This window comes from Acromyrmex echinatior, chromosome 14 (genome assembly GCF_024713525.1).
Source record: "Acromyrmex echinatior isolate Ae372 chromosome 14, ASM2471352v2, whole genome shotgun sequence".
NCBI classification, from domain to species: domain Eukaryota; kingdom Metazoa; phylum Arthropoda; class Insecta; order Hymenoptera; family Formicidae; genus Acromyrmex; species Acromyrmex echinatior.
In genome coordinates, this window is record NC_141865.1 from 8,184,588 (window position 1) to 8,195,235 (window position 10,648).

General features: G+C 35.4%; 2 protein-coding genes across 2 annotated transcripts in view; one reads left to right on the plus strand and one right to left on the minus strand.

Moving 5' to 3' along the window:
• Positions 1 to 1,387: 1,387 nt before the first annotated feature.
• The window catches only part of LOC105152182 (uncharacterized), a 138,934-nt gene continuing 129,673 nt past the window's right edge, over positions 1,388 to 10,648 (minus strand). The window contains exon 3 of the transcript XR_015547407.1: positions 1,388 to 3,338. The gene's annotated coding sequence lies outside the window, so the exon portion shown is untranslated. The remainder of the gene's footprint in view (positions 3,339 to 10,648) is intronic.
• Positions 6,009 to 10,648, plus strand: part of MESR3 (misexpression suppressor of ras 3) — a 47,531-nt gene continuing 42,891 nt past the window's right edge. Inside the window, exon 1 of the mRNA XM_011066305.2 lies at positions 6,009 to 6,500. The gene's annotated coding sequence lies outside the window, so the exon portion shown is untranslated. The remainder of the gene's footprint in view (positions 6,501 to 10,648) is intronic.

A 10,648-nucleotide genomic window follows, 5' to 3' on the forward strand; every position in this document is an offset into this window, starting at 1 on the left:
AATTGCATAAAGACCATTCTGCGATGCTGTCTTAATCTTGTATTTCGTTATACATATCCAGTGGCTGAAGAAAAATATATGTATTTTTCTATTTAAAAAAACTGTAAAAATTAAATAAAGTTATAAAGACATAAAATTAGGATTCTTTTGTCTTTAATGAACAGCAATCTACGCAACATGTATTTTTTATGACCAGTTCACATAATTTGTTATACAATAGAAAATTGTTCAGTCTTTATAATGCAATATAAATCTTCTATGTTGATTACCATCTAAATATAGGAAATTATAAAACTAATATATATAAATAATATTAATATATAAAATCTATGTATAATATTAGGTGTTGGAATTAATTCGTAGCGTTTTTTAATGAAAGAATGTTATTTATTTCACATGAGCATTAAAAAATACATTAATGAAAGTACTTCCCATCACTTGTAAAACGCTACGAATTAATTCCAACACCTAATATATAATTATTAACTTGATGTATGGTATCATTTTATTATTTATAAAACTAATTTAATTATAAAACTAAAATATTTTTTTGAAGTAACTGAGTATAATAAAACAAATTTAAAAAATTATATTTTGCTTGTGCTGCTGTTTTTATACAAATCGTTATACAAATATGTAAGATGCACGAAATAATTTAATCATTTCAACAGTGCTTAATGCTGCTTTATCTCGCCATGCAATTACTATGATAAACATTTTTCTCACGATTTCTGTGTATATTGTTTATAAATTTATATAGGTACTTGGATATCATTATAATTTTCATCCCTTGACTCTTTTCATTTGTGCGAATAATTGTTACATTAAAATGAACTTATTTTAACATGTATCTTACCTGCAGAATATTGATTCATGCATATTAATTATACATATAAAAAAATCGCTAAAATATTAATATATGAAATAAGATATATGTTTAACTTGTTTTTAGTAATTGTATTTCTGATATATTTCCTGATATATTGATATTTACGTTGATTTATTCTTATTTTATTTTATTTTTGTATTATATTTCGCCCGGTCATTGCACTTCGCGGCGGAAATTGATCGTAAACGAAAGTTTATTCGGAATGGTTAATTAGTTCCTTGATGTGCATATAAAGTAATTAACCGACACAAGGCGAGAGTAATGTAACCATCGTGCGTTCCGCTCATTATCTGCTTATACTTCGAAACTTAACTATAAGTACAAATACTTGGTTAAATTATGACTTAAGTATCAGTTTCGATTTTAACTGTGCAGCCGTAGCAAGTATGTTATGATTATGATATAATTAGAACAGTAAATTTTAGCATTTTTTGGTTTCTTGCCGCTCATATACAATAACTGTAATTTAATCATGATAGAATTAAAATCAAAGAAATATTTTCTTTTTTTCTTCAATTTTAGTGATAAAAATCGTAACATTGCAGATAAACTTTTTCTTGACTCGAATTAATTTTCTCCTATTGAAAGTGCGAAATCTCGTTTGTTTAAAACGTCATCAAACTATAGTATATCACGCGTCATTTCTGGTAAGGCTCACATTTCCGTGACATGTCGTCAACGTCGCATTGGCCTCTAGCAGATTGCACTTTCTGTGGCTGTACAACGAGATTCGATTACAGCAAACCTCGTAAACTTCCAATATTACGGCTGAGAAAGCAGTACTCACAGTTGGGAGGCAGATTTCCCCGTTTACTTCCTCGATCACTCACCTGCTCCGAGTTTCCTCATTTCCTTTTGCTTCTCGTCATCGATGAAAGAAAGTGTCGCCGAAGCTACTTTTCTTTGTCATTCAGTCATAATATCTTCAATCTTCACAAAAGCATCTTCACGGTATCGAGATGAACGCAGATCGATTCTTTTATTACGGTAAATTTTTTACGGTAAATTAAAATATATATATAATAAATAAAAGAATAAGCTTTAGCATTCGCTATCATACTTCATCAAACTCACAAATTTTTTTATTTTTATTTTTATGCTTATCGTTATACTTACTAGATTGTATTTTGCTTTTCCTTAAATGTTTATTACACTATCGCTTACAGAAACGTTTGGATATATATACATAATGTGAGTAATATATTGCACTTGAAAGTCCATATAGATAATCCCTATGGGATTATTATTATACAAACAGCGAAACTAAGTCATTTTCGATTAACGATATCTTATTTCTAAAGCTCTCAAGATAATGTTCCTTTTTGAAATTTATTATCTCGTTAAGACGTTAAAACGAAAGTTGTATGAAAATAGAGAAAATCTCGTATAATCTTAACGCAATATTAATTACGACAAGGTCACAAGCCAATTTAGATGCATGTCGCTTGATTGATTTCCTTCGTATATCACAGATGAGAAACGCTGATGCTAATGCTCATACATGGTTTGACTCCAATTAGTAAAACCCCAAGGGATTTACCTACCGAATCGCTTATATACGCAAATCCTAAACGCAATTAACACTGACATGGCTGCAAACCATTACTTATCGGTAGGTGAACGTAACTTTGTCCTTCATAAAGCGTTTGACTGGCTATATGAAGTAGATGTATGGCGATACAACTCGGCGGGTTGCGAAAACCGACAAAAGACTTGAACAAATCTGAACTCTTAATTGCGTAGCACTATAATAGTTTCGCACATACGAGCGATAGGAGATGAGTACAGAAGATGAACTTAATGGAAACATATTGAGTTGTTGCGCGATGCTTTCATGGTGTTTACGGTGTTATTGCGGCCATCTCAGATTTGCACGATAAAATATATCCCATCTTTCAATTGTACATCCGCCGCGCATATGTTATGGCTATGCCAGATTAATCGCAAAATATTAGAAATTACGATGCGTCCGCAAAAAATAATATTCAATTTTATAAAAAAAATTTCATGAAAAAAAAATTTATTTTATGACAACTGATATTTAATTTTATATATTTTACATTTTGTTTTGTTGCTTTCGATGAAGAATTTTCTTTTTTATCTCTTTCTCTATAAATTTTGTGTCTGTTTCAGATCCAGATAATTATAGATCTCAAAATTGTTCAACAATGCTATGTGTATAAATCTAATTTGAATTTATTATACATTTTTTTGCATTTAAATATGTTGATATGATACGTTAATCTACTGCGTTGAATCCAGATGTCACAAAAATTCAATTATACTGACATTGGAAATCTAACACCTTTGTGCAAAACCGGTTCTGAAGAAATATTACATTTTCTGCATACATTTTTACTACTGCGTTGCACATTGGTTGCATTTACATCTTTCTTGCACTAGCTTTTATTACCTTTTCGCCACAATTTCTTCCTTGCGCTCTTTCTATCTGCAATTAGAAAATTTCATTCATTATACTTGCTAATTCTGTCATTTCGCATCCATTAGAGAATGCTGTAGCCGTACATTTTTCATGCATAAGAGAACAGTTAACATGACAGTATACAAGAAGAGAAATTTAAATAATAATTTCGGAAATTTATACATATTTAAATTATATTACATGTTTTTTTGCAATGTAAAGAAAATCTAAGAGACGATTTTCGTTCCTAATGATAGAAAATATATCATCTCTCTTTTGTATGGATAATATATAAAAATAAATCTTGGATTCATCAATGTACAATTAAGCAATCTTAATATAGCATTTTAATCTCGCATTTTTTCATTGCTTTTTGTTAACGTGCGACATTATCGGATTGTGCGCAAACGCGTAGAAACGATTTTAATTGCGTGCAATAATTAAAGGCGTTATTGTTTGCCAAATATCCGGCTCGCGCACAGTCAGAAAAACATGCGGCGACGAAAAGGTTGAAAGAAGCGGATATTCGCGAATTATTCACCATTCGTGACGTGCAGAGTTGCATTTTATGATTGCCGTGACGTTGACAAATGATTCGTGATTATACTTTCCTGTGTCATAATTGACAACCAATATCGCGATCAATGAATAACCGGTTAAGAAATATTGTTTAACAATTCTGTACATATGTGACCTGGCTAGATAAAAATATTATTTTTGCTGCATACTTAAATTTTCAATATTATATATGTCGTATAAAATCGATAATGAAAAGTATAAATTAGTAACAAAATAAGAGATAAATTTAATATCATAAAATTACTCATTTATTACTCATATATAATATTTTTCAATTCACGGTGGATTAATAAAATATATAACGATAGCGTACTTAATAGTGCATTCGCAATTACGATTTGTTTTGTTTTCCATCGCGAGAATGAATCCACTACCTTGCAAATCCCTTCGCTTCGTATTCCACAAATCTTGAATCGCTTAATACCTAAAATACGGGACCGCTTAACAGCGCATCGAATCCGCAATACACATGGATAACTGTGATTTATCGATGGGAGAGAATCAAACGATGCAATTCGACGGGTGTGTGTGCACGGTATCGTAAATTTTCGAATAGATTTACGATCGAAAGCGAAATCTTCCAGAAGGGACTGAAGATTTGTCGCCTAAATTATGCGAGATTCACTTGTATCATTTTACTAATTAAAACGTTAATCTCATCAAAAAAACAGAATGCAATCGAATTCTATTTTAATTTTCCATCTTGTTTTTCTCTTATTCATAATTATAAGCGCGTACGCACATATTTTGTATAAAAACTGTAAACCTTCCATGATACGTTTTCCAATAAAAAAGCAGCAACAAATCGTTAAATTTCATGGATAGTTTCGCATTTAAAACGTAAAGGTAGCGCGACGCTTACTACCAAAAGTAATGTCTTGCAAAGAAAAATCCGAAATTTTTCCATCACTTTCGACACCGACTGTGAAATAGAAAAATTCGAGATCTCCACGTTCTAAATTACAAGATAAATCATTTGATATTGACAGAGCTTTTTCCTCCAATTTCAATTGTGTATAAAAGATGGTTGTCCAAATGGTGGTAAAATAAAATTAATGTTCAAAAATGTAAGGATCCCTCTTCATCATTGTTTAAAGCTTAATTATTAAATTAAAAAAAAACAATTTACTTATTAATGTATAAAAACAACTGATATTTATTTGACTGTTTGTTTCAGGAATTTGTTCGCAAAAAACAATTTCTAGAACATCTTGTATATACATGAATAAGCGGTCACACGATTTTGTTGTTAATGTCTTCCGTTCTCTCTTTTTGTTCAATAATTATTTCATTTAATAACAAGAATCGCCGCGGAAATGGCTTTTATTAGTTCTATTCATGGCTTTTTACTGTGCGTTTCACTGTGCGGTATAAGAGAAAGAAGAGAAAAGATGTTTTCAGAGCTCGCATGCGACGGAACTCGCCCGGGAAGTCAAATCGTGCTAAAAATGCTTCTTTATAAAAGAGTTTCTTTCTTTAAAAGATACTTTTATTCACTTACGTGAAGAAATATACAAATCAGCGATAAAGAACAATTTATAAAATAAGTATCTCGTAATACATCACGTTTCCTGCAACGTGTATTTTTACATTTTACACAGTCACAATGCGGACACATTGACCCCATTTTAAATGTATATTCCCTATTCAAAATATAATAAATGCGACGCATAGACAGTCACGGAATGTCAAAGTAATCTAAAAATATCTCTTTATCGCATTACGTCACAATACATGAACAATAGAAGATAAATTCCTCCGGGACTAAGTAACAAAGCTCGCTTAGACAAAGCAGCTGGATCGTGCAAGAGGATTCGTCCTAAATTCGACTTGTCGCCGGAGGGAACAGAGGATGAGAGTTGTAACTATAGTAACACGTGTTTAATCGCGACTGAACCGCAAGAACAAGCAAAAGCACCGTACAAAGCAAAAGCTTCCCGACGTTAGTTCGGGACATTCCGAACAACACAAACGGACCGCCGTGGTGCGTAAGAGTGGAGCTGAGAGATTCGCGAACGTCGGGCACTGCGACGTGGAGCAGTAATTGTGCGAGTGCGTCTGCCGTTCTCCGACGAGGTCCGTACTCCCTCGCCGTACGTATGCAGCTATACACGCACGCGGGCCACGCAGGCACGCGTGTGTCCGCGGATCGCACGGCGATCGGCCGTAGCAGCGAGCGCGGGAGGTGCACCGAGCGAATGCACGACGCACGACGAGGCGCCTCAGTCGACCGCCACCCTTCGAGACCGACGGTTCGTCGCCGTTCTCCATCTCGTCGGAGAGAAGGAGGGGAGTCCACCTGTGTCGGAGTCCTGTTGTGTGTTTATCCTCTACCTCGCGCACGAGCATCAGCTCCGAGAGAAACGTTCCCATTGAGCGAGATTTCGAGGTGCGCGTATCTCGTTACGGTGTGAACTTACGAATCGTAGAGGGTGCGTGCTTACCTTCGTAGCGGTGCATTCGGATTGATCATTTCGCTGTTTCTTTTTCCCCTCTGTATCTACCTACCAGGGCGAATTATCATGCGTCACTACTGAGTTTGAGGAATCTCCAAGAAACGCTGAAACTCCAGAGGCAGAATTTAAGCATCGTGATTAGCCGCTTCCAATAGTGAGTATTGACAGAATTATTTTTATTTTTCATCACACTTTAATTAATTTAATTGTAGCAAGCGTTCTTTATGCTAAACATGCTTTATCCAATATTGGTACTAACTTTGTAATTTAATTTTTCTCGACAATGCAGGCAAATACGGTGTTCTCTTAGATAAATAATAATTTTCAAAAATGAATAGAAAAATTGAAGATTTTTGTATTGCATCGTGTAATATAAACGCTGTTACATATTTTAAAATACTGTTACTGCTACAAAAAAAGTAAGAGAAATTTCTTATAAAACTCTGGATTAAAAAAAATTAGAAAAGGTTAAAAGTTATAATATTTATGCACATACATTGTTAGCACGTTAAATGATTATTTATATTTTTGGAATAAATGTCATAGTTTATTTTGTTAAAAGCTGCAATTTCAATCAAAGATTTACATTTTCGACGGATTATTTTTGATTTGCTATTATTATTATTTTGATGTTTCCTCATTAATGCAGTTCATTAACATATAATATAAAGTGATTTAAAATGAATTTGTCGAAGAATTACTGCATGTAATAATTAGACTAATTAGGACAGTTCAATTATAACACGTAACAGAACATAAACACGTGGTAGAATATAATAAATATTATGATTTATAGCGGCAATTAATGAATGCTTTAATCGACAGCCAATTCATATATTAATAAATACCACGAATATTGCGATATCACGTACAAACGCCGCAACTATGTTTCGTACACGAAAATATGCAATGAGCATATTGATAATCAATGCCTACTAATGAATAATCGATCTATTTTTCCGATAATGAAAAATAACTTGGTGATGCGCGTCAAAAATTTTCATATTTTATTACGCGGGATTTATTAAAATCCCAAGAACACATCAAATTTTACGTGCGAATCCGTGTTCTCGTAATCACATGCATTATACATTAATTGTCTGGCTCGAGTCGGATTGAGAGAACGAAGAAAACGACGTCGCGTGTCGTCGCAAACGGAAGAAACGAGTTTCGAAAATGAGAACACGCAATCGTTTCCGCGAGACACTCGGCCGTAGTTAAATTCCAAGTGTCTTAGATCTTAAGAAGGAAAAACTGCGCGTGCTGTACGGATTACGTACAACATCCGTTTCACGGTAACAAAGAAAATCCGATGACACTGACTCCGATCTCCCTATTCACAGGATGCAAAAGCAATTCGCACAAAGACTTTCTATTCAACTATAACATCATACGTAGCATTCGAATTCTTTATCTCTCAGCCACCATGCCTCTTCCGTGTTACACTGAAAGAAAAGATTAGTTGCTGCAGCAAATTAGATGGTAAAATATATAAATTAACAGAAATTTTCAAATTGTATAAAAGATTGTCACTCAAACATATATATAATACACTCAAAAATTTAAGATGTGAAACAATCTAAAAGATTGACTGCTGCAACAAATTAGATAATAAGACATGGCATTTTTAATTGGCTGCAACAGCCAATTTTTGGTTGCATTAGCCAATCAAAATTCTATACTGATATCGCGAATAGGCTGACACAATCCAAAAATGGCTGCAGCAACCAAAAATTAGCTGTTGCAGCCAATTAAAAATGCTATGCCATATTTTACTATCTAATTTGTTGCAGCAGCCAATCTTTTAGATTGTTCCACATCTCAAATTTTTGAGTGTATTATATACATATATTAGAGTGTATTGTATATATACTACGACAAAGCAAAGACAATCTTTTATACAATTTGAAAATTTCTATTAACTTATTCAAAGTACTTCACTTTACTCTAATTTGCACGTTTTTTATTGCGTTAAATTAAAATTCCGAATAACAATGTTCCTTCAAAGATAACGTGAATAACTATTCGAGCGTAGCCGATTCTTCTTCTCAGGAAGCGACGGATTTCATTCATTCTCATTTCCGGAATTCAGTGCATTCACCGATTCAACCTGCTCACAGATGTTTTATCGGCGTGAAGATTTCGACGGTGCTTACGAGCATCTGGCGGCGTCGTGCTTTCCACCAAATTACTTCTACCCACTCGTGGATGAGAATATCGGGGAGAACATCACGGAATCGAAGCTATCTGGACCGTCGAGCTCGTTAGAGATGCGAAATCTGCATTTGTGCGCGCGTACTTTCCGCTAATGAGGATAACGAAGCGTGCGTTAACGGGGAACTAACGATCGCCATTGCGCCTGTGAAGGTGATCGTGCACAAGTGGATTCTTCGACGAAGATACGCGTTCGTTCTTTCATCCCCCGCATCACGAAACCGTCGTTATACGAAGAAACTTCTCGGGAGATCGAGAATCAGTCTCCGTTCTAAAATGAGGGTAATTACTTCATAAAAGTGACTGCTCTTCTCGATACGTCCTTATCTTGGAAACTTCAAACGTAACTTTTACGTAACTTTTCCACCAATGTTTCAAGATAAAAAGGATTGGGGTGTAAGAATCTTAAATTATAAAGCACGAGACGAAGCGAATGAATTTTATGCGTTGAAAATGGTACACTTCTCATAGATCGCATTTGTTTCTATATTTTATCTCGCGAATAACACAGTTTCTTAACTTTGAACACGTTCGAAAGTTCTCTCTAATTTTAAAGCGTAATTACTTACTCGAGTTGTAATTATTAACGCGAATGTGCATACCAAAGGACGCACGTTCGAGCCAGCGGTTTCACAATGAAATGTTCAACTCTCGAGTCAATATTGTTATACCTTAACGACTAGGAAGCAATTCTTTTGCGTTACGCAGGCAACTGAGAACAAATGTGGACACGTCTACGTGCGAACAACTCAGTCTCTACGTGCGGAAAAGATGAAACCGGATTTGTTAGACTTTCGCGATCGGTTCGTCGTGCTTTCTTTCCTTCGTTGTTTCTTCGTTGTCGACCGCACCTCTCACGGCACGTGTGAGAAAACGGATATCCTGCGGACGGTCCAGAAACGTGTAAAATATCGCAAACACTGCAGGAGGAAAGTTTTCCATGGAAAGTACTTCCGCACGATTGCAATGCAGATCGGATTTGTTTCTCCTTTATTTTTTGCGGGCAAAGCTACGTGACGTGATGTGCTTCTCCATTTTTACACATAAGCGTGGCGAAAAAAACATTTTTCAAGCTCGTCATATCCAACGATTCAACGAAAAGAATTTCGCCACATAAATTATTGAAGCAAATTATGACATAACGAAAAAAAAAAAAAAAACATTTATGATACGACGAAAAAAATTATTTGATTCGATAATCGACTTCCAAACTTGATTATCTCTAATTTCCCCGTTGTACTTAATTTCCTTTCATGCGCACACAATGGGATGCTGAAATGACGTTTGCTCATAAAATTTCGCTTTAACGCCATAACGATTTTTCATGACGCTTGACAAATATTTCACGCTTAATTCGATTAAGAATGACGCGTACGTTTCGAGCGAGCGTAACAAACACGGCGATCGCGTGCTGCCGCAAAAGTTCATTAATTGCACCTCTCCATTTCAATTCTGCGTCGTGGCGAGAGTCTGAAATCGAATGGGCGCGCGCTCTTTGCACAAGCAAAGTCGTTTTTCGCTCGTAAATCTTAACCGCAGTTGTTTCGCCGCATGAAACGAACGAGCGAGCGAGTACGAATTTCGCAACTCGCACTACAATTAAATCGTATCGAAAGAAAATATTATCCGCGAACAGATACCGTCGAAATGGCTCCGCACCGAGTGGTTAGAAAAATATCGAGAGAAAAAACGGGATGCTGGTAGAATAAAGAGAGATCAATCGCGGCGTATCCTGAATTGTTAGGCCAATCTAATGCAATTACGACGGTATGGGAGAAACCGCGAGTTCGCGTTTCCCGCTGTTGGGCCGTAACGCGCACGCGAGAAATCGCCGGATGGCAGGAACGAAAAAAGGAGCAGTGTGGCAATAATTATTCCCAGCCTGCGAACCCCAGCCTGTGTATACACGTGCGTATGTATCTCGGTATCTTGAATATCCTTATCACGGCCGATCGGGATTAACACGGCTCGCATAATCGGAACGTGTCCGTGCAATTCGTCGCAATTTAATTAATTCGCCCGCGATTCCCACGGCAAATCGGGAACGAAATCGTACATTATTATTCGCAATTTCGTGTCGATGTGTCC